Here is a 24,325-nt window from a genome sequence, read left to right as displayed (position 1 = left end):
ATGCGTGTGTTGAACATGGGGACCCCGGAAGAACGATCATCGCCGGATAAAATACTGCGCGTCAAAAGTGGATGACATTGCATCAGACCGAAGCGTGTTCGTGTGTCCGCGAGATGAAGACGACAGTTAAGGAGAATTGTACGTTGGAAACATCGTTTTTGCTCGGGTAAGTACGCATTTTTTATTATTCTGTATTTGGTTGGAACGAGTTCTGGTGTTTATGGGTCAGTAATTCGCTAGACCACCATCTCGTTGGCTCTGAGAGCCTACGTGAGTTAGTATACTTGTGTGGCGCCCAGTCCACCGTTTCCCCAGAAGTCAGCATCAATTTACGCTGAAGCTAGACCTTGGCTACGATGCTCGCGCTGTGGTACACGGCTGCTAATAATTTCACATCACGCAAGGCTCTTTAACACCGGGGCGTTTGTTTATGTGTCTCACAAACAGTGCCTTTGCGGTTGCAGATCGCACTCGCAATTTCGCGTGAGTGGCACAACGCTGTGATAAGTCCTCCCTCGTGAATACCCGCGGTATACCAAGAACTAACATGAACAGGAGGTTCCCTGGAAGTGCATGTGAAAAAGCGTACACTTGATTCCTTGGCTCGCGTCTCGTAGGTGTTGTTTAATCCCCCCCCCCCCCTTCCTACACGAATTCCGTGCAGTGCGCTTCGCAGCTATTGCGCTCGCAAGACCGGCGACCGTACGCCTCGCGGTCTTCGGGCCGCGAAGAATTCACATACGTGCAAATTGAAGGTGAAATGCGCGCATGTGGCCTCGCAGGGAGTTAGCATAGTCTCGGGGTAGTGGGGGAGATTTCACAACGCCTACAAGGCGCCTGCCTATTCCACCAGAGTGGCTCTCGGGAAGTCTGGGGCATGATATCAGAGGCATATGTATTGTTTACATTAGCGCAGAAAATTGAGCGAATTCGCAAGTTCTCATTTTCGCAAAACCGCAGGCCATACAGAGACTAACAAGAAAGCTGTAGGCACTCACTCAACTCGATTTATATTGGAGAATTGAACGTGCGGATACAAGTCAGACATTGAAATGGAGGAGCCTCAACTATCACACACCAGTTCCGATTGAAAGTAAGGGATGAGCTGCTAGCATGCGTTCCATGCAAATTAGCTCAGCAGTGAGCTTTGCATATATCATGCATACCCCACTCACAGTACCTGCGGGTCTAATAAATACATTCTTACTGTGACCTAAATTTCACTTGGGGTGTTCTGGGAATGTTCTTATTAGTGCCTTGGAGGTTACTGTCTTTAAACGATTAAAAATCTACTTGATGTAAGCATTCGTGCTTTGTGTGTGCTCTTCTTGTATTTCAACAAGTGTCAGCACAGTCACAGATTATGCACCTGCAGGTGCTGCTGCTGGCTGTCCTGGGTCAGCTGCCTTCCAGTCCAGTTTCAAAGGCTTTGCCAGGGGCTCCCTTGGCCAACCGACACTGCACCTGCTGTACCCAAGTACTGCCTGGCCTTTCGTTGGTGCTCCGTACGCTTTGCCGCCAGGAATGGTCATTCATCTATCATCTGGCCGCTTGGACCACCCGTTCAGAAGTCAGCGCATTTGCTCGACACATCGGTCCAGGCACTGCTGCCATATCGGTGCACCCACCGATTATGTACTTTCAGGTTAGTTATTGCATGTTGTGGAACCTGCCATGATGTATACCTGTTAGCAGTGTTGTGGCCTCTGATTATTTGAAACATTTTCATGAAGCAGTGCTGTGCGTTTGGAGCGTGTCATTGCTTAGCAGAGATATTGAAGAGAATCTGGGGACGATGACTAAAGGGCAAGAAGAGAAATTGAGCTGACTTTGAAGCAAGTATTCGTATGTAATCAAGCCAAGCAAACATTTAGGATCTTTCGATATGGTTTTGAACTTGCAATACAAACTGGTCTACTTCAGATCATACTGGTATTAATCATCCTATACCGAAAAGTACATCCCGCAGTCTGTAGAATTCTGGCAGCGCTTTTTTCGCAGTCTCTCATGCAAGGCACTATTCTCAATGATTGGAAGATAGTCGAGGTAGCACCAATCTTTAAATAAGGAGACGGTACTTCACCAATAAATTTCCCTAACAAGCACCATATGCAAGGCCGGGAAACATTTCATCCACTCCCAGGTCGCTAATTATTTATAAAATCACAATATCACATTCGAATATCACCACGGTTTTCACAAGGGTTACTTGAGAAACACAACTTTCAGGATTTGTTCACGATCTACATTGATCCATTGACGCAGGCTTACAAACTGCGGTAGTTTTTCTCGATTTTTCTAAAGCAGTCAATCGCATTGCACACCATAGACTACTTCTCAAACTTCACCCTAATGTCCTGACTTGAGTGAAAGATTTTCATTCTTCTCAAATGCAGTTTACTTCTAATAACTATATACTTCTTTTGCTCGTGCCACTTTGTTGTCTCCCCAGGCAGGTTGCTTGGTCCTGTCTATCTTCCATGTTGCATATCCTCCCATGTAGGTCTATTTGCAGATGATGTTGTAATTTATCACACAATTTCTTTCAACTACTACCGTCAATGCTTTCAATCTGGTCTTAACACAATTAACTCCTGGTGCTGCAAATCGCTAATGTCGCTTATCTCTAAAACAAAGTGCATGACTTTAATAGTGGCAAGTCTCGAATTGTAAATACTTACTTCATTAACAACAGCCTGATTACCTCTTGGACAAAGGTGTTTTGGTAGGCCGGTAGGAGATGGGGGATTGCATGGTGGATTTCAAAAGGTAGATCGATTGGGAAAATAAGACGTGTGATTAATATTTTCATTTGCACTCCAAAACTCGCTTTATTTCATATGTTTAACCCACTGCAGTATCTAGGGTGGTGCGCTGTGGAGGCGAATGTCGGTTAGATACCGCTTGGTGTGGCCGCTTTTCAGATGGAGGCAACACGTAAAGACGCCCGTGTTTTGAGATTTCTGTGCGCACAAAAATACCCAGGTGGTCAAAATTAATGCGAAGCCTTCCCCTACAGTGCTCCCCATATACCAACTGTAGCTTTGGCGTGTTAAACCACAGTTTTTGTTTCATATTTTTGGTATATTACCAGCTGCTGTAGCAGGTGCAACAAAAAGTGAAATTATACATGTTTCCAAGAGCTAAATATAAAGGTCATATTGAAGTGCGTTTATGGGTCTATCTCATAGCAGTAGTGAAAGGTTATATACTCTGGTGCAGGTTAAGAACGGCAATGGCTCATGCAGTGTAGTCCAGTGTTTGACGGAATGCCGTGTAGGCAGGTAAAAGCATTATTGCAATGATGAAACGTAGGTCACTGACCAAGTCAAGAAAGCCATTTAACGGTTTGGTGCTTGTTCACGGTGAGCATGTGTCGTGGAAAACGAAGCTATATATTGGGCATTACGCGGCGCAATGAGTTTGCATAGATATGGTGCAGATTGCCATCCATTATGTTGATAATGCTGGGCGTCGTCTGAACGATGAGGGACTCGAGCAGTAATCGAGAAGAGATAGATTGCACTCAGTTGTCAGTAATTGTGTCTTGTTCCAGTCGACCACGTGTCCCGTCCTCTCACGGTGCTCTGCCAGTGGATTTGTTTTTGCATGGCCCTTGTTCACTTCGTTCCAGTGCTGCGTTAATCTTCTGTGCAGATTGCCCGTTTCGCCAATGTACACTGATTTGCATTCAGCGCATGGAATCTAATAAACAATACCCGGAAGCTTGGAGCGTGAGAGGGGATCTTTCACGCTGACAATGTCAGAACGCAGCTTGCTAGTGGGCAAATGCACGATGTATGCACTGCGTTTCTTGAAAATGTGTGCGAGAGTTTCACCGATGTGTGGGACATAGGTAATTGCTGCACGTTTTGATGCAGCCCTTGTGGCTGCCTAAATCATTATATTCAGAAAGAAGCGAAGAGGGCGACTAGCAGGAATCCGCATTGACATTAGCAGGCAGAAGCGTCCACAAGGCCTGTGTCAAAACGTGCTGCAATTCTCGTCCTACACATTAATCAAGCTTTTGCACGCATTTTCAAGAAACACATTGTGCGCATCGTGCACGTGCCCACTTGCAAGCTATGTTCTGACATTGTCAGCATGAAAGACCCCCTTTCACGCTTCAAGCTTCCAGGTGTTTATGTTTTGAACGAAAAAAGTGCCATTTAAAGGTGACACCTCCTTCGTTGCCGATTTCTGATGCCTGATTGTTCAGTTTGTGGGGATAAGTTTAGCAGATTGCTCACATGTCTAACCTGTATTTGTGCTTGAGCAGTCAAATGCAGTGAAGTAGGTGAAAATTGCAGTTTGATTGTAGTTGTGTGCAGATTACCTACATTGTGTTAATTCGTAGAAAAGCAAAATTGAGGTAACCCTGCTAACTGTTCCGCATTGCAGCATTTTATTATACGAACGTTACGGAGTTCAGCTGCTTGTTAAAGGTGAAATAAACAGTGGTACAAAAAGAAGAGCATCTGCTAAACAGAAATATCTTTACAATCGCAGGATGCCAACGGTCCGCCTACCAACTTGTGTCCTGCATCGTTTCTGCTGGCTGGAGTGGCTCATGGAGCATTTTCCAGCTTCTCAAAGTTTGTGGTCAAGCGCTCCTCCAAGTGAAAGATGCCGCAGAGGGATCTTTTGTTTTAATGCCACAATTTCACGTGCTCAGCAGCAAATTTACTCGTAAGGCTTTTTAAATATTCATCACCCAAGAGGGCATGTTACCTTCGTCTTCGGTGGAATGTGTCTGCACTCAGGTTAATTGTGACAGAAACAAGTGGACCACGTCGTGAGAGTCATCTAGGCCTTGTTGATTGTGCATGCTTCTGAAATGACATTTTCATTCGGCTGAATACTTTCCAAATATTATGATTTGTGAACAAATTATGGTAAAAGTCATGACTAGTTGTACTACAGTACAGGAAGGAAATGCCAACATACGTTTTAAGCGCCTCTGATATTTCAGATCGTTGGCTGGTGAGCAATAAAACAAAACTGAAATTTTTTAAAAGTAAAATCAAATATTCGTTGTCACCAGTGCATGACCATAGTAAAAGCTATCTAGTCACCAAATTTAGAATTAAACACGAAATGCCAAGAAAAATAGGGAAATAAACTAGACAGCTTGCTACAATAAACCAATTCGTAAAATTCCTCAATGTCTATAAAGTGATGATTCAGGCAGGTTAGTTAAGGTGTCAGTGGGTTTACACACCCAACTTGCCGGGAAGCACATGAGCTCTCAATATTAACATGTTTTTAGTGAAGACCGTCTTCCTTCATTAAGCTGCTTTGCACATTGATGCCAGTCTGATCAATGTAGTGCTGAATTTTTGTTATGATAAATCTTTGTAAGGGAAACATAAATTTTTATATGATGTCGCTGTGTATGTCTGAAACTGTATCTAGTTAACAATTATGGTATATTTTGTGTGCCTAAAGGAATGCCTCATTGCATGTTTGGCTATGTAGTGTTGAAAGCGAACATTTTGCTTCAAAGTGGAATGTCGGGCTAGCAACATGGTACTTCGCGTGCTGCTCACTTTCATTCATGCCATTATTCTTTATATTATCATTTAAAATTAAAAGCCAACCAATTTGCTGTCGTTTTAATTTTGTCACCTACTTTATACTTTCTTTTTTTTTCAACTTTCTGTAAGGATTGACTATCCATATGTTTATGATACCAAGGCGTTGGACTGGGCTAGCTGGTACATGTTTGAATGGATGAAAAACCAAAGGAAAACCCAGGACACAGAAGAGAACGATGGGACAAACTTGTGCCGTCATTCTGTTTTAACTGTTTCCTGTGTTTACCACTGGTTTTTTATGCATTCAAACATTTTTTATGAGTTTGTTGAACAGTGATTAGTTTAGGTGCTCAAACAATTTTTGGCTGCGAAGGCTCCCTGTAGCATTTATATAAGTGCTCTCTGCTGTTTTTTTGAGCCAATACCCCATCACCAGTCTTCATGAGGTGGTCTTTTGTACAAATGAGGTTGAAATAAATATTTGTTTGCATTGCTTTACATGTTTTGAAAGAATTTCTCGTTCATTCTTGTTTCCTTCAACCCTGTTTCAGAATCCTGCTTAAGGCATTTCCTCTGTTATTTTTTTTCAGAACCAGGAAGGGTGCTCATCCTCGGTTCTTGCTGAAGCAGCAGTATCCATACTTCACACGTGAGCTCTGAACACACAGTAATTATGGTATGAAACATTCTACCAGTATAAGCTTGCTTTGTAGAGGTCATTGTAGATATCAAAGCTCTTGACAGTGTAGTCCAATGTCTGGTGTAACGCACAATGTCTACAACTTGTAAAAATTAATTTTGTGGCTATAATGTTTGAGATTATTTTAAAAGTCACATCAACTACTATTAAGAATCGCTGTCTAAATTGGCAGCCATTTTCCTGGTGGATACAGAAAGTGAAAAAGCGCATGTGTAGAGATTTCAGTGCACCTTAAATGTCCAAATTTGTAAAGCTAATCCAGAGACCTCCCTGAGGTGCACTTTATAAACCTATGTGCAGTTTTGCATAAAACAGCTAAAAATTTATGATCAATTTAAGCTTATTGTAATGTATTTAAATGCTAATATTCCCAGTTTAAGCTGCCATATTTAGAGTAAAATATTTTGTAACAATTATATTGCTACCAAAGGTTTACAGAAAAGCTTTTTGCTTTTGTTTATGCACCTTATCAAAAGAAAAAAAGTTAAGAAAGGCAGAAGAAACCCAAATATTGAAATTAGCAAACCCTAAAGCTGCGGATAGACTGAATGTTTTGTAGAGAATCTTTTACTGATTTCAGTTCAAGTCAACTCTAATAAAGTCTATAGACGTAGAATGCTTGCCGTGAGGCACCTCGTAATACTAGCCAAAACTAATGGGCCCTGGATGTTGGCTTTTCATTTGCAACAGTGACGAATGACCCCACATCCACCGGCAGGGACATAATGCAAGGCACCATGTACAAGCTAGCCACATGATAAAATAATGTTTTAGGAACAATGACATTACATTTCAACCATGGGCTTCACCAGGGAACTTATATGCATTGTTCTGTGATGTTTGGAGTTCTTGTTATTGCTATGTGGGGTCATTTAGTCTAAATGTATGCTTATAAAACTCCATATACCACCCAACCTTGCAAGTGTTGTACCATATGAATATTTTTTCGTAAAGCAAAAAGAATAATGCAAAAGAAAATAAATGGCTTGGGTACCCAACTTTTATGAGTAGATTATGAGCCGCAGTATGGAGGAAACTATACATTTTGCATTTGGTCTTCCTTCATATTGAACTTTCCTGCTCAGCTCAAGAATAAGGCACTAAACATTGCAGGTAGCTACCGTGATTGGAAGTGTGATGCAATACTGAGAAGCCAAGGGTTTTAAGGTTCAAGGAAGTTTTGTGTGGTTGAAGTGTTGCACACCTAATTGCTTTCACTGCACAGCTTGGTTAGGCTGTGCAGTGAAGCTCGAAGGATGTGTACTGCAGTTCGGCAAAGTGTACATATAAATGGTTTTTTACGAAGTTTTGGATAATCAACTACATCTAAAGTTATAACTCTGTACTGAGATGTGGCTCCTGACTCTTTAAATTGATGTTTTAATAATCGGTGACACAAGTTCAAGGAAATTATCAGCTGACGTTGAGCTTCAATGGAATGTCTCACAGAACCGAGCTTGGAAAGCACGAATGTTTCATACCATAATCGTGTGTGATATTATGCAATATGTGGTCTCAGACCTGCTGCATCATTTGTGAACCGAGGATGACACACCCTTTTTGTACCCGTTTAGGTGGGTGCTTTTGCAGAAGATGCTCCTACAGATTGGGGTGCTAAGTAGCACCCTAGGATACTTTTAGGCGGAAAAGGGTGTTATAAGGCACCTGTCTTCTGGGGTGCTTCACAAAGGGTGCTCCTGCGGCGACAAAATCCAAGCACCCTAAAGGGCGTAAAATATTCAGTTATTAGGGTGCTCCTGCGGCGACAAGCTGAAGCACCCTTTTGGGCGTAAAAAGTTTTAGTGTGTACTGAATTTTTTTTGTTGTTGATGTAAACCAATGCAGCCATTTTTTTCACTGTGTACTGAGCGCTGATGCGTACTGATAAGTTCTGATAAGTACTGACGCGTTCTCGATCCTCTAGTATTCTATAATGATTTCATTTACCATGCGGTTGTGTTTGTGCCTATCTTTGTTTTTCGCGTATTTCCAGTTCTTGTAGTAATATTGTTTCTACGTTTTGTTCAACTAGCATCGTATTGCTGTCTTCAATTCCTAACTGGCGTGTTATTTAGCAATGTACCATTTGTGATTTCTAATATGAGGTCGCCATAAGTATTTGTTTCGGAACCTCCTTGTGTACACCATGTACCATGTAAACTTGTCTGCGATAGTTCGTTTGAAATAAACCTGAAATCGAGAAAAACCGTGTGAAATCAGTACTCCCGCAGGGAACTAGAAATTATCCCTTGTGGCCTTGAAAACCTCCTTTCGGAAGGCCTACAAAACTCCCCAAGCTTTCGTCAAACTCCATTCAAAAGAAGTAAATGCTTCCCTTGAACCTCCTAAAAACGCCCCTAAACTAACATAAGTACTTCCAAAGGCAGCCATAATAGGCTCCTATTCAACCGCCTAAAAATTCCATAAACATCACTTAAAAACGCCCTTCAGGAAGTAAACAATACTCCATTTTGACCTCCTTAAATTTTCCCGAACATTTCTTAACACTCCCTAAATACCTCCTTTCTATACCCTAAAAACTCCCTGTTTTGAGGAGGTAAACAAAACCTCCCTGTTCCATGTAGTAAAAAAACTACTACAAGGAGGACCACTAGAGGACAGGCGAAAAAGAACCTCTATGGAGTATATGGGAGGAAAAAAAGTTTAGAGTGCAAGAAAGACTATCGTCTTTAAAAAACAACGCACCGTCGGTGATTCGAACTTGCCATCTGCAAAAAAACATACCTCGTGCTCCAGACCATTCGGCCACGGGCCAGCGCAGGCGGCGTTGTAAATATAAGGAATACAATGTATAACCAGTTTACACTTTTATTTAGTTTGAGTATTTCCCGCAGCTTAGGTTTCTATTTGTTGTTTAGCGCTGGTGCAAGAAGTGTCCGCCAAATTTCCCCAATATCTCACGTCTGGCAATTGCATTCCTTAGACGGAAAAGCGTTCGCAGATGTGTGGTCGTGCTGCTCACCGCTGTGCTTGTTCACCTAGGCAAACAAGTGCTTCCTCCTCGCTATTTTTACACTGTACGGTAAAATATGTTACTTCCTGAGTACCTGTACTGACTTCGCTAAGTCTTCTCCCGCCCTCAAGTGGCCTTAGATCTTCCTACTAGCTTGCCAGTCAGCGAAGGGTCGCATGTGCGCTTGTGCAGCGCTGTGTGGAGCGACCACTACTTGGAGTTTGATACAGTCAGCAAACAAACTCAAGAAAGGCGCATTCTTCCCTACACAAGCGTGTTGTGGCTTAGTTTGAGCTGACCGAGCGAATTAGAGCGACCTATCGGTGGCTGTCGCACTAAACGCTGGGCCGACTGACTCTGTCAGAGGGTATGCTAGCCGTGCAGTAGCGCAGGCAATTGCCAGCTCATCTCGTCCTCACGCCACACGAAAACGCCACAGAAAAAGGGCAAGTGTGCAGATAGGAGGATGGCATTTTTGAATTGACTTTCCTACTAAATAGATTCGTGTAAACACTCTCAGAGTGTCTAAACACCGTATAGCGCAGTAGGCAAGACACAGGACGAAGGGGACACGGACGAGCGCTACTAGTTGGTACTCCATCTAAACACCGTATAGCGCAGTAGGCAAGACACAGGACGAAGGGGACACGGACGAGCGCTACCAACTAGCTCGTACCCATACGTTGTTGAACTCTCAGAGTGGTCTAAAGATGGCCTATGTACCCCGGACTACAATTTGCGCTAGTAATGTCGCTCTGTTTACGAATCACTTGAGTGTCCCTTTAATAGACGGCCGCCTGTAGTACAGACTGGAGCATGGAGGTGCAACCAAAAGCACGAGCAAATACGGTAGGCCACCACAAATACGGCGCAACTCGGAAGCGTATCAAATTGCTCATACCCATACAGTAAGCAGCGCGTCACCACAGTGGTGTAGTGACAGGACTTCCTAACAAGGGATGTCGTGCGCTACCGCATGATACTCTGTAGTTGGCGCTGCACAGCTTCTGCCAATTCTTACACTAAAGTCTCTCCTGAGCTACTGTAACGCGAAAAGTTTGATGTGAATGTATACCTGGTGCGATGTAGCCGACCGCTGACCACTTAGAATGGCTTCCTAAACACGAAGCTTATATAGGCAAATCATTTTCAATACACTAAGTACAGAAAACATGATCCATATTTTTCTCCACGCTTCAGCAGAAAGAAACCATTAGCCATATCTGGGAAAAATCCTCAATAGGCTGCACAGCTTTTACTAGCAGTGTTGTTTATTTTCGTCAATAGAAAACAATAAAATGCCTCCAAAACAATGTTTTCGCCACAAAATATAAAAACACTCGCGGGGAAGTTTCTAGCACGCGGCACAAGCGGCGTGCCGTACAGTACCAAAGGTTTTCTACAGATGGTGCGGCAGTAATGAGAACGCGCGAAAGTTGAATTCTAGAAAACCTCCGTTGCGCTTATCAAGAACGATCCAGAAGGCAAACAACAAAAGACGTATGCAGGTTATGAAAGGGAGTCAGTTACGAGGAAGCGGCGCCAGAAGACTATCTTCTTTCGACAACATTGGCAGCAACGTGGCACATACATGGTTCTTTTTTTTGTAAAGCACTCCTTAACGGTGTTTCGTAGCGGTATATCTCTGAGAGTCGTAATTCCATAGCCGCGGGGTAGGCAATCCACGGTCCGCGCGCCGCCGCACGTGGCCCGCGGGGTGGTATTACGCGGCCGCCTGCACATCCCAACCTCCCTCCCCGTGTCATTCCCTATCTACATGAATGCTCACATGGCGATTTTATCCTCATATGGGGCTAGACACCAAAAAAGCAAGATAGCTTCCAGTTGGAATAGACCCCAATGTTCACACTTACCCAGATAGCGTCTTCCTTCCTTTCATTCCTTTCAACTAAAAAAGCTCTCCTCTCCTTCTCAACCCCCCCCCCATTACTTTCCCCAATCTGCTGTGCGGCCCTTGCCATGCCGGCAGTACGCAACTCGGCCCTCCACCTCGAAAGCTTGCCTACCCGTACCACAGCCGGTCGTCATCATGTAATTTACGGGGGTTGTGTACCACTTTGTCGGAAGTGCACGGAATACAGATGTTTAAGAGCAGCCCAACACCTTAGAAATTTTCCGCCAGCCAAAAGTATTCTGCATGATCTGCGACGGGAAACCTTCTGAAGCACCGACTATCAAACCACGTGGTGTCGTTCGTTTTTGATTGATCGATTGTGGGGTTTAACGCGCCGACGCAACGCAGGCGATAAGGCGCGCCGTAGTGGAGGGCTCCGGATTAATTTTGACCACCTGGCGATCTTTATCGTGCGCCGAAATCTCGTACACACGGGCGTTCTTGCCTTTCGCCTCCATCAGAAAAGCGGCCGCCGCGGCCGGGAATCGAACCCGCGACCTTGTGCTCAGCAGCGCCACGCCTTAGCCACTGAGTGTCGTTCGTTTTTATGCTCACAGTGATATCGCTATATTGCGTTTCAAAACACAGGCTTTGCACGCGTCATCTGGGCCTTTTTCTCTAAGCTAATGAATACACAGCTCAGCCTTAGAGCATCTTTACTGAGTGAATTCGTTTGCTTTTAATTCTCGCATCTAGGACTTTTCAGGCGTGAAGCTTCCGCACGGAAGCGAAGCCACAAACATGCGGGAGTTGGAAGACGACAGCAAGAAAGCGGAGGCAAGGAAGATTCTAAGAAAAAAAAAGGATGACAGCAAAGGAAGCAAAGGGGAAATATGCGAGTCATTCCTCATTCATAGCAGAGGATCGTCATGCGTCAGCACACACTCTAAACTTTTTTTCCTCCTATATACTCTCTAGAGGTTCTTTTTCGCCTGTCCTCTAGTGATCCTCCTTGTAGGAGTTTTTTTACTACATGGAACAGGGAGGTTTTGTTTACCTCCTTAAAACAGGGCGTTTTTAGTTGATAGAAAGGAGGTAGTTAGGGAGTGTTAAGAAATGTTTGGGAGAATTTAAGGAGATTAAAATGGAGTATTCTTTACTTCCCGAAGGCGTTTTTAAGAGATGTTTGGTAGCGTGAGCTACACTGGCCGAGGTTGAGCAGTGGCGCGTGGCTCCTGGTGAGCCGTGCTTCGCATGCACTTGGATCAGTGAAGTCACACCGCGCACAGAACGTTGCTCGCTGCCCGGCGTCTCTCACACACCCCACGCGCCTGCGTCTTCGCCGACCTCCGTTCCACACGTGGCGGCCACGTCCACTTGATCATGTGAAGGGTGGGCGGGTGTGGAACGGATGGCTCGTGCGTCGCAGCAACACCCGCGTGCGCCTGTGGAACCAGCTTAGCACTAGGGCGATTTGTGACGCTTCGCCGGAGCCGCTTGATGAATATACATGTGTCACATAGCATATACCGTTAGTGTTTCATTGAAGCAGCAGTAACCACGATAATCAAGCTAATCCTGACCAACTAGGAAACCTAAAAATAACCAGCTGAACCTTAGCTCACGCTACCCATATTCTGGCATAACCGAGCTAAGCTACTGCTAATTTTTTGATATACTTAAACGAAGATATTTCAGTCTGTCGGTATATCCGACTGTCTGTCTTGACTCGATTCAGCCACCGGGCACAAGCGAAACGGGAGCTGCGCTTCCGTCAAATATAAACGCCAATATCCCGTGTTAATGATCATACTTGTCAAGATCGTTGAACAAGAACAATCCATTACGCAAATATATGGCAGGAAATGAATATATATGTGATGTATGGAGTGTTCATTTAACAAAAATTCACGTATGCTTGGATTTTGCGGTACCAAAAGAAATACTACACCTCTTGCAGAAACCCGTCGCCGGCTGTTGCCCGCGCCACATTAGCTTCTGGCGGCATTTGAGAAATCAAACGGCAACAGCAAAGAAAGGTTCTATTAGATAGGTTCCACGTTCCGCTTGGAACGCTCGCGGAGTAGGAGAAGGTGGTTGTATAAACATTTTAGTTGGGTGCCTTGATTCACATCCATCTCCGCCGTACATCAGGGCTGGCGTCAGGGCACCGCACTGGGAGGAGAGGAAAGCGGTAAATTAAATTGACTTGAGCAAACCTCTAGCGTGTTATCCTTGGAGGAACGATACGGGAGAGGAATAGCATAAGAGTTGAGAGGAATAGCATAAGAGAAGGGAGTCATTTACTTTCTAGCGGCGCGAGTCGACTATCGTCTTTCGTGGACATTTGCAACGAATGTAGCAGGAAAGCGAGCATTTTTTTGTGGAATATGACCGGTTGCATCGGCGGTAATGTTATTTGTGTGCAATGTGGCCTCTCCTGCATGCCCCTATATTTGCGAATTTTCCTCCCGCCTTTTAGGTTACTTAGTGAAGCCGACGGCACTTACAAGGTGGCCTTGTCGCTTATCAGCTGCGTGTTTTAGGTTGCATGTTCGGCGTAACGCAAAGATTGCTTTGATAGGCTATCATTTTTTTAAGTATGTGTACCCTCAAGTGTATGTGAGTGATGTGTGCCGCGTGTGCCAGCGGGAGAGGGCCACCCTGACGCACATCCTATGGGACTGCACCAAGTTCCCTGACGAAGCGTCGACAAGTACAGCGATTCCGCCGCAGCTCGCGGCTGCGGCGAAGTGCTACGACCAAGAAATCCAAACCTGGGCCGTCCAGCAGGTCTCGGCGGCTCTTGAAAGACAAGGGCCGAGCGAAACCGCCGGGACGTTGCCCCAAGGGCGACCGAACGCGGAGTAGCACGCGCCGTAGTCAAGCAAATACCACCCGCTGAGAAGACGTAGGGGCCCGCGTCGCGTCGCCATTTAATGGTGGTGTCGCTCTGCAGGCGACTACAATAAAGTTCCTTCTATCTAGCTATCTACCATTTTTGACAGTGGTGTGTTATACTGGGCGGCACCCTTGCTGATTTTTATGTATTAAAAATATTTCTGTGGATGCGCAAAAGTATTTAAGGGAGATTTCTCGGTAAAATTAAGCAGTTGTGAGTTTGCGTCAGCCCCGTGGCGTTTTGTGTGTCATTTTTATATATCCCATTTCGAAGTCACGACATGACTCACCTCGTACAAAAGCATGTTTCCCCAGCATAACCGAATGTTTAATATGGTCAAGCCTTAACCTCTTCAAGTGGACTTAAGTTTAAAGAAGAAGCAAAAGTAGCGTAATTTAATGCAAGTTGCTGCCCACACGTGGTGGTGGTGGTGGTTCCAGTGAAATGGCGCCTACCCACTCAGGGGGATTGGTCATGAAATGGGTGCCTTACCGACAAAATTGTGTAACTTTTGTAGGCAAAGAAAAATATTTAAACATTAGGATGGATTAGCAGTAAATGAGTAGTGAAATAAAAGTAAGAACACATGTGGGCGGGGGTATGCGATAAGACTCGCTAGATTTTTTCTTCTTTTTCAGACGGCTCCTGCCCTAAATACCCCTTCGAAAAAGTCTAACCACTATTCCTGGACAGTCTAGGACCAAACGGAGGCTACTCAGTTTTACAATACTCACGTTTACTTGTTGAAGAACTGCTTTTTCGTCACTACGGAACATGACACCTGGGGTACTTCCAATTGCACGTAACTCTTATCGCAATCATTTGGCTTTTCGTGTTAAATTTGTTTTCTTCTCGCTGCGTTTGGAACGTTCGATTGAACCCCCCACCAAAAAAATAGCACACAAAAATGTTATCGGTGCCTTTTTCAACCAATCCTGCATAATTAAATGACAATGCAAAAACGTCTACCAGAGACTGAGCAAATGCTACAACTAGACTTGCGAATAATGGGTAATATTGCCGCATGCCTGAAACATTCTCCTTGTGTGGCTATGTGCCTCTTTGGGAGCGTGAAAAGAAGAGGCTAAAGTGCTTCCGCGGCAGGATAGGCGGAAAGCGGGACGGAACGCTAGCTGACGTGTCCCTTGCTCGAACGTCTCTGCAAGGCGTTCGCTTCCTACGCGGGGTTTTGGCCAGCTTTAGGTGATCTTGTCACCTCTTTCCTTTTGTGACCTGCTTTGTTTCAGGTTGTAGTGAGGGTGGGCGCTATTGCGCCGCATGGCGACTAACTCTCCTGGCCGGGGACCTTCCCCCTGGTCGGCCAGTCTTACACCGCAGGAGCTCCCTTTGCAGGCTTTCCTCCGCAATGGGGTTACCGACATCCCTGTGGCTCTTGTGCCCACGAATGGGGGCGCAATACGGCACAACAATCCCGGGAAAATGCAAAACGCCCTTCGTGCTGCTACGGAGCGTTTCCAGAAAATCACCAGCGTGCGTCCCTTCGGGAAAGGAGGCGTTGTGATCCGATCGCCTGACCAAGAGTGCGTGCAGGACTTGCTGCAGTGTTCAACCTTTGCCTCTTTCCCGGTGAGCCCATTTGTGCCTGCCCATCTTGCATGTTCGAAGGGCATCATTCGCGGAGTTGACCCAGAAATGTCAGTGTCAGATATGCTGGAGGAATTCGCTTCGGCTGGTGTCATTGCTGTGCATCGCTGTAGCCGAGTAGAGAACGATGTCCGCTATCCGACCGAGTAAGTCATCGCCACCTTCGCTGGTGTGTCTGTCCCTGGGGAGTTAAAAGCGTGGCCCGTAATCTTCAAGGTTGAGCCGCTTTCCCCTCGTCCACTACAGTGCCGAAAGTGTTGGCGATTCGGCCACAGTGTCGGGGGTTGTAAGTCGTCTGCTCGTTGTTGCACTTGTGGAGGCGATCACCCTCCTGCTCCATGCCAGACAGATGAAGAAACTTGCTGCCTATGCGGAAACTCACACCGTGCGGACTACTCCAACTGTCCAGTTCGAGCACAAGAGGTGAAGATCCTTGAGGTCATTGAAAAGCGCCGGTGCTCGCGGAGTGAGGCGATGGCTGTAGTCAAAGATAGATCGTCAGGCTATGCCTCAGTTGTGGCACGTGGCTCCGCTACTGTGGACGCATCTCTTGTTGATGTGATCGCGTCAGCAATCGAAAAAAGTCAGTCAAAGATGATGGATCGCTACCTGCATGCTATGGCAGAACTCCTAACAGCTCACACGGCACACATCACAGAGTCTGTGTCCGCGTTGTGTGGGGTAGCTGTGCAAACAGATTCCGCTTGTGGTTTTAATACTAAGGCTGTTGGGTCACTCAATCAACTACCTTTGGATGAGACTGACCCCGCTCACTCTTCAAGCCGTTTCAGCCAACCGTCACCATCCACTTCTGCTTCTTCCAACCCTTCGTCTCAGTCCCAATGCGAAGGTACTTCTCTTCCCTCCAAAATGGTAGCTGGCCTGCCCCCCGGTCGTTCGGCCTCGATGGTTCGTCATGCATCCAAAGCCGCAACTAGCCCGCCTGTTTCTCGCATGGCATCGAACATTCGTCCTACTAACGAGAATAACGTCGAGTCTGAGAACCACCCAGAAGACATGGAGTATCAATCAATTGTGTATAAAAGAACAGGATCGCCGATTTTGGGTTCACCTGAATCGTGCCCGAAACAAAAGTCTAAGAAAGGTCAAGCGAGTCAAAAAACAGGTGATATTTTGGAGGCGGCTGTGGCGGCCATCACTTCCCCATAATGTCTCTACGGATACTTCAATGGAATTGTCGTTCAGTCTTTTCAGCGCTAACAGACCTTCACAATATTGTTTCTAAAACCCGACCAGATGTTATTGTACTGGAGGAAACTTGGCTGGCTCCTGGTCGGCCATTTAGATTCCACAACTACCGAACGTTCCGTTTAGACCGTCCAACTAAAGGAGGAGGATTGCTAACTTTAGTATCCCCTCGATTTTGCCATAAAGCCCATCTCTCATTTCAATTTATGTCTGTGGAATCGGAAATTCTGGCAGTGACATTCAATCTTCCAGGTTGCGTTGCATTTTCTATAGTGAATGCGTACTTTCCGAGTGGAGTAACTTCCACCTCTTCACTCGATGCTGCCGTGTCGGCGTGTGAAAAACGAGTTGTTCTTTGTGGGGATTTCAATTCGCACCACGTATCGTGGGGTTTCCGCACAGATTCCTGTGGCAGGCGTCTTTGCGACTGGATGCGGGACAACAATTTGTATTGTTTTAACTCTGGAACTGCGACATTTTTTCGATGGCAGACCAGTTCTGTTCTTGATTTGACATTCTCCACCCCGGGAAATATATCTTCATGGTCTACTTGGGACCAGGCTACAAGTAGTGACCACATCCCAATTGTATATGAGTTTTTATGCCTTCCTACGTCACCGCGAGCACATATAGTTCGGCATATAAATTTTCATCGCGTTCAAAAAGAACTAAAGACAGCACTTAGCTCTATTCCATCGAGAGACGAGGAACTCCGGGCAGCTCAAGTGTTATCAATCCTTTCTGAATCTGTTAAAAAATCCCGCTTTATTATTTGTTCTCAAAAAGATGGCGGCTCCAGTCCATGGTGGAATGAGGAATGTGCTCGTGCGTATAGTCAGAGAGAAGCGGCTTGGAAGAACGTTCTTAAAAACCAATGCCCATCCAATTGGACCAGTTACAAGTTTGCAGCTGCAATATTCAAGCGGGTTGTTTCTAAAGCAAAAGAAAATTATAACACCCAAAAGTTCGCCTCTCTATCAAAGTCCAAAAATAGACGCATGTTGCATAGATTCCTCCGTTCAAGAAAGGTTGTACAAGATCAGGATAACGGCAAGTCAATTGTTCAGTCGACGAGTGAGTCTATGGAAACTTTGGAACGTATTGCGCAGGAACTGGAATCTCGTTTTTCTTCTGGGTTGGCCTCTCCTTTTGTGTGCCAGGTTTCGAATGAGGGTTTCACTCCAGTGACAAGGGCGGAATTAGCTGATATTGTTTTGCAGCTGTCTGAGTGTGCTCCAGGATCAGACGGCATTACGGTGGCAATGTTAAAATTTCTGCTTGAGGTGTCTCCTGATGATTTACTAAACATTGTCAACATGTCGTTAAAAAACAGCTGGATACCGTCTGAATGGAAAATCGCTAGGGTAGCACCATTGTTGAAAAACGAAAGTTTGGGTTTCGTCAAAGACAATATTAGGCCGATATCGTTGACTAGCAACGTGGTAAAGTTGGTTGAAAGGGTATTACATGGCCGGCTTATGCGGTTTCTGAACAGTAATCGTATTCTAAGCCCCGCCCAGATTGGCTTCAGACCTGGAAATTCTATTTGGAAGGCCCACGTCGACATCGAGAGCCGCATTAAATTAGCTCGCCGACTAAAACATGTAAGTGCGCTGGTAACCCTAGATATAGCAAAGGCTTACGATAGCGTAGAGTACAGCACGTTGATGTCACGTCTTGCATCTAGCGAGATTCCAGGGTACATCCGCTCCTGGATTGGTGAGTTTTTAAAGGGAAGGAAATTCTTTTGTTCCAAGGGCGGCTTATCGACATCCCAGTATCACCAATTTCGTGGAGTTCCTCAGGGATCAGTTCTTTCTCCAGTTATTTTTAACTTACTCCTTAGTTCTATCCCAATACAGAACGGCATATCTACCTATGTGTATGCCGATGATATTGCTTTTTTCTCGGCTGATAGGGACATCCAAGCGTTATATCAGCGACTGCAGGACTATGTGGTTGTCCTGGATAATTGGCTTAGCACGTTACACCTCTCGCTAAATGTCAGTAAATGTGCCGTTATAGTATTTCCCAGCAATAACCCTATATCATTACGTCTAACATACCGGTTGCAATCCATCCCTCAGGTCACGGAAATTAAATATTTGGGTATAATTTATGACGACCACCTCACATGGCGTCCTCATATTTCGCACATTGCTGCCAAAGGTGAAAAAGCTGCGGGAGTGCTGCGTAGGCTATGCAATCATAAATTCGGTATGCGTAGAGACGCCCTGCTAATGATTTATCGTTGCTATGTCCGCCCAGTATTGGAATTTGGTTGCGTGTTATTTTCTGGCTGCGCGACGTACAAACTCCATCCCCTATTTCTTATTGAGAGATTGGCGTTGCGTTTATGTTTAGGGTTGCCAAAGTATGTAGCTAACTCTGTATTGTACCTTGAGGCACGGTTGCCTTCACTTCTGGATCGATTTAAATTGTTAACTGTTGTAACATTTCTAAAACTGTTTGAATCTCCATTATACGAAGCTCAACCCATCTTCCTCTTGAGGCCTGACCTTTTTCGAGGATTTACGTGGCCCCGATTTCAGCGTCCTCAATTGGATTGCGTTCAGGCATGGCTGCAGCCTCTTCGTGCAGATCTTTTTCTACTCCAGCCCTATTCTGATAATTTGTCGCCTGTCGACATAAGCTTGGACAACATTTTTCCTTCGCATGCGAAATTATTGCCGGCCCGATTACTCAATCATTTACTTGAAGATCACTTGGCCACTCTTCATACTGATGTCGTCATTGCCACAGATGCCTCGCAAAGTGATGAGAAGGCTGGGGTAGGGATATATTCTCAGTCTCTAGATTGGTCCTTCTCAATCAGGCTGCCAGACTATACCCCGATCTTTCAGGCAGAATTATTGGCGATAATCTTAGCCCTTAATAAACTACAGCACAGATTTGCGGGGGTGGTTATCCTTTCGGATTCTCTCTCCGTGTGCACTGCTCTAACAAATGATAAAGATTCTTCTATTCTCAGGTCATTCCGTTCATTCATTCCTTACCAGCTTCGCGAGATCCGGTTAGTGTGGGTCCCTGGTCACGCAGGGATAATCTTCAATGAAATGGCAGACCAATTAGCCAATTTGGCTCTTGGGGGTCCTGCCGTCGTGAATTGCCCAATTGACAGTTTTCTTTTGGGGGCGAGGGTCAGGCGCCTTCAAGTTTTACAAAGTAATCGGCAAGATGCCCTTCGTTCATGCTCTGACTATATTCACCTCTCTCACTTATGGAAGCCTAAATTCTGCGAATCTCGTAAATGTGAGGTCGCAATCACAAAATTTCGTTGCAGAATCCCCCCTTTAAATTTTTATCTATACAAAGCTGGTCAGGCGTTATCTCCTCAATGCCCTTTCTGCAATGCCCCTGAAACAATAGAACACTTTCTTTTAAATTGCCGCAGCTTTTCCTCGATGCGACGCACGCACCTTGAATACACGTTTAATCGGCTGAATCTCCCTTTATCTTTAACCGTTATTCTTTCCCTGGGTGCTTCCGTCGTAGGATATTGCCACAGAGATGTCGTGATCGCCTTTCATTCCTTTGTTGCGGCGACAGGCCGGATGCCCTGCTAGATAGCTATGCCTTCATTCGCAAGATTTTTTTTTTCCTGACAATCCTGTTCAATCCAAAGATTTTTTTTTTCTACTCTCAATGTTTTTTTCTCGTACTCCTTTTTTTTTCTCTAAAATAAACCGGGTCACAGCCTAATTATTACTGGCAGCTTCTTGGCCAATCCCCCGCGTGGGTACGCGCCATATCATAAGGAACCAACCAACCAACCAACCAGCTTTGGTTGTGCGTCAGTTCAGGGCCGTCTGTAGGTCTTCTAAGCCCAGTAAATAGTGCTTTTCTACCTTCAACTGCCCCTTTTTCACGGCTCCTGTTGAAGAGGTGGCCACTGAACATTTGCTGTGTACTTGCCCTTCATTGGAAGCGGCGAGAACACGACATCTCCGAGGTACAGGCCTCCACCCTGGCAGACCACCTGACCTTCATCGGTGAATTTTGGGACCCATCATCGCTCCCTGCTTGCGTTTCTTCGCGAAACCATGGTTAATCTATACCTGTGACGCAGTATTTATGCCAACAGGCATACTATCGTAAGAAAAAAATTCCCCCGCACCTCCCCGAAGGGAATCGTGCAGAAATGCGAATGCATTGGGTGCACCGATGAGTGTGTTGCGAGTAATGGCGTAATTAATGACGAGAGTGTGAACGTAATCATTTATTTATCAGCACCTCTTTGTGTTATCGTTGTTCCTGACGGCCACAATCACTGCCTTGTGATCGCTAAAGTGCACGGTCAAAGGGTCTGTGAGAAGCATACGCGCGTCACAGTTTCGCGTAAAGACCAGATCAATGCAGCTCCCGTGAATGGTAGTGGGGCACTTGTCGAAGCCGGCAGAGAGACAATGCATAGAGTGCCTGGTCTGCATGTACTCGACCAGCCACTCGCCACTTTTCTTGCACACGTCAACGTTGAAGTCGCCAACCAAGACTATGGGGTCAGACGGTTTGGAGCGCACGCGCACACTTTCCATAGCCGCGTCCAGCTGCGCGGCAACGGCGTCTCGAGCGAGGTTGGGCGCGAGGTACACGGTCACCACAAAGACTCCATCTCCGGTGTAGGCAAGGGTGTACAAGTCCTTGTACGGAGACGTGTCTCGAACGGGAGACGTGGCAACGGCGTGCGATATCAAGTTCCCTCGGGCGTGTCCTCTCCCCTTGCCCTCCGCTACTCCCGCCCGAGCTACCACCTGCTCCGGTTGCTAGGCGCGCCACAGCTGTTGCTAGGGGCGAGGAGGAGCGTGGAGAGATAACACCTGCGGGCGCACGCCGACGGAGCACGACAACCCCCGACTAAGAAATGCATTCGCATTTACGATGACGACGACGACGAAGGCAGAACTACAAGGCGCGCGCTCACGTGCGCTCGCGCTGGAGGAATGCAGGCGCACGCCGGCCAACGGAGCAAGACAACCCCCGGCTAATAAATGCATTGGCATTTAAAAAAAATCGTGACACTTGTGGTTAGGTGCGGGGTAGTCCCATGCACTTCGAACCAGGCGAGCTTATCGACCCACGCGAGTGTCATCTTGAGAAAACACCAGTGCACAAGTCAAGTCGCCGCATTCGATGTCTACAACCAGAATTTGGCCTGCTGGTGACGCCTCCACGTGTCATGACAAGCACTATGGCTTGCAAAACCAATCAGGGCAGCGGAGCCTTCTCGCCGCTGGTAGTGCATTTGCCGCACACACGGCGGCCGTTCCGCGGTGACACCTTCGAAGATGTCGAGGGATGACTTGATCTTTTCGATCGGGTCGCTGTGTTCAACGAGTGGGACGACGCACGGAAGCTGAGAAGCGTTTACTGCTCAATCAGAAAATCAGCACAGCCATGGTACAAAATCCACGAGCCGACATTTAGAAGCTGGTTGGAGTTTCGGCTTCCATTTCTCGAAGACTTCAAAAACAGCGAGCCGAAGGAAAAGGCCAAAATTGCTCTACAGTCCAGGGTTCAAAAACCAAACGAGAGCGTCTGTATGCTCGTCCAGGACATGACGCGCTTGTTGCGGCGAGCTCACCTTGGTATGAGTGGAGCAACGAAGGTGCGCCACCTAATGCGCGGCGTGAAGGAACAGCTATTCGCTGGACTTGTACGCACCACCGCAAACCACGGCTCCTGACTTCGTATGGGAGGCGACCTCAATGGAGCGGGCCCTGCAGCAGCACGCCATGCAGTACGGGTGTAAAGCCAGTGTGGCCGCCTGCGCTTCAGCCGTCAACAATGAACACGCTCTCCGGGAGCTAGTGCGGAGCATCGTGCGTGAAGAACTGCGGATTCTTCAGCAGGGTGACTGTCGACCAACATTCGGTGCCTTTGCCGACGTCGTCTGAGACGAATTTCGACGAGCAATGGCACCCACGGCAGCAGTATATGTTTCAAGCCCTTTTCGACCGTACAGGAATGTGTATCCGATGCCGGCTCCAACAGTCGAACGTTGGACTTACACGGTGAGTTGCACACGCCGACCTTGGCACCACCCCAGCTGTTGCCAACTGTGACACACCCGTTCGGACGCATGTTGAACCCGGCCACACAGTATGAACCAAGATGTTTCGAACGGAAAGCGACAGCGTGGCTCACATCACACAACCGGCCCTTGTGCTACCATTGTGGTGACGAAGGCCACGTGTTCCGTCACTGCCCTAACCGCCGCCTCGGACTTCGCGAGTTCTCGCCGAATGCACCTCGACCGCGCTACATTAAACGACGCCGAGAAATCTAGGAGTACCTTTTCGCCCAAGAGCTGACGTCAACGCCACCCCTCGCAGGTACTCATCACCCAGCCGTCCCGACTCTCCTCGATCTGGCGGGAGCCAGACTCCAATCCCACACCGGGGAAACTAATCCGGGGGGCGAGGCCGGTGTGCAAACAATCAAAATATGTTGCGGCGACACCATCGCCATCGTTATCACCAGCAACACAATCATCATCAGCGGTGCATGGCGAGCGTCAGCAGTGCCACTCAAGAGATCGAACACGGCTGCGCAGCTGGGCGGTGGCTCCTCTTCGCCGCTCCCACTTCGGGCCGGGCCTACGTTCTCCAAAAAATGTAAAAAGGGAGTGAGAGATGGGGTTTCGGGTGAATCAAATGCAAACATCATTTGCGAATTTTAAAACTCTGAAACAGGCGAAGGAATTATGAAAAGGCTGGCGTTTCGTGTGGGTTAGCTACGGAAAAATCCTTGCAAAGAAAGATGAGCCGACGCCCTCACTGCACATTCGGAATGCGTAGGACGTTGAAACTACATCCACTGCAGAAACTGTGGCCCTGGTATTTGTTTTTCTTGGAGATCCTTTCAGTTTGATCATATGCAAATGTCGTTTCAAATCGCGCGCCATCAGCCGCAAAGGATTCGCACAACATCCGACAGATGGCGACGAGTGTACTGGCCAGTAGGAAGACGCATTGAAACATCCCCCTCGCGAGGGGCACGATGAAATGCAGAGCATTTCCGGGGCGCACGACGTTAAGTAGTTTCCGTTACGTTAATGTTGTTGCACTTGTGGCAACTGCTGACGAGAGAGCGCTCGTCAGCAGTAATTTGAATGAGTCAACGATATAAGTCTCGTTCATAGCGTCCCATTCTGTGTCGGCTTTGTGGCGCAGTGGTTACAGCACCAAGTACATTGCGTTCCGCCCGCAGGGTCGAGGGATTGGAACCTGGCGCCGGATAGTATTTTTTTATATAGTAGGGAGGGGTGCGGTGCGGACTACGGACGTCAACGCGGGTGACATCGTGAGTTACTGAAATGCTCTGCATTTAAAAGCTCGAGAACCTCCACCGACGCAACGACATCCGCCTGACGACCCCCGAAATCGAACGTTTTTTTATTTGAACGAAATTCTTTCTTCCGACATCCCGGTCCTCGTCGACCGCCACCCGCTAACTGCTCTCGTTAATACCAGCGCTGACTGTTATGCCATTAGCTGGTCATTTCCGTCCAAGCTGCGCAAAG

At 46.6% G+C, this 24,325-nt stretch overlaps 1 protein-coding gene and 1 long non-coding RNA gene across 3 annotated transcripts in view; one reads left to right on the top strand and one right to left on the bottom strand.

Annotated features, from left to right (window-relative positions):
• Nucleotides 1-24,325, bottom strand: part of LOC144149144 (uncharacterized) — a 580,336-nt gene that overhangs the window by 296,393 nt on the left and 259,618 nt on the right. The gene's annotated exons all lie outside the window — the stretch shown is intronic.
• Nucleotides 10-5,321, top strand: LOC144149190 (uncharacterized). Its single transcript, XR_013318230.1, has 3 exons — nt 10-166; nt 1,376-1,645; nt 4,510-5,321. It is a non-coding gene; the product is annotated as an uncharacterized LOC144149190 (long non-coding RNA).

This window comes from Haemaphysalis longicornis, unplaced genomic scaffold, assembly GCF_048455015.1.
Source record: "Haemaphysalis longicornis isolate Haplotype H1 unplaced genomic scaffold, Haemaphysalis longicornis Haplotype H1 scaffold_8, whole genome shotgun sequence".
NCBI classification, from domain to species: Eukaryota; Metazoa; Arthropoda; class Arachnida; order Ixodida; family Ixodidae; genus Haemaphysalis; species Haemaphysalis longicornis.
The sequence above is the reverse complement of the archived record's forward strand: the minus strand, read 5'-3'. Positions and strand labels throughout refer to the sequence as shown.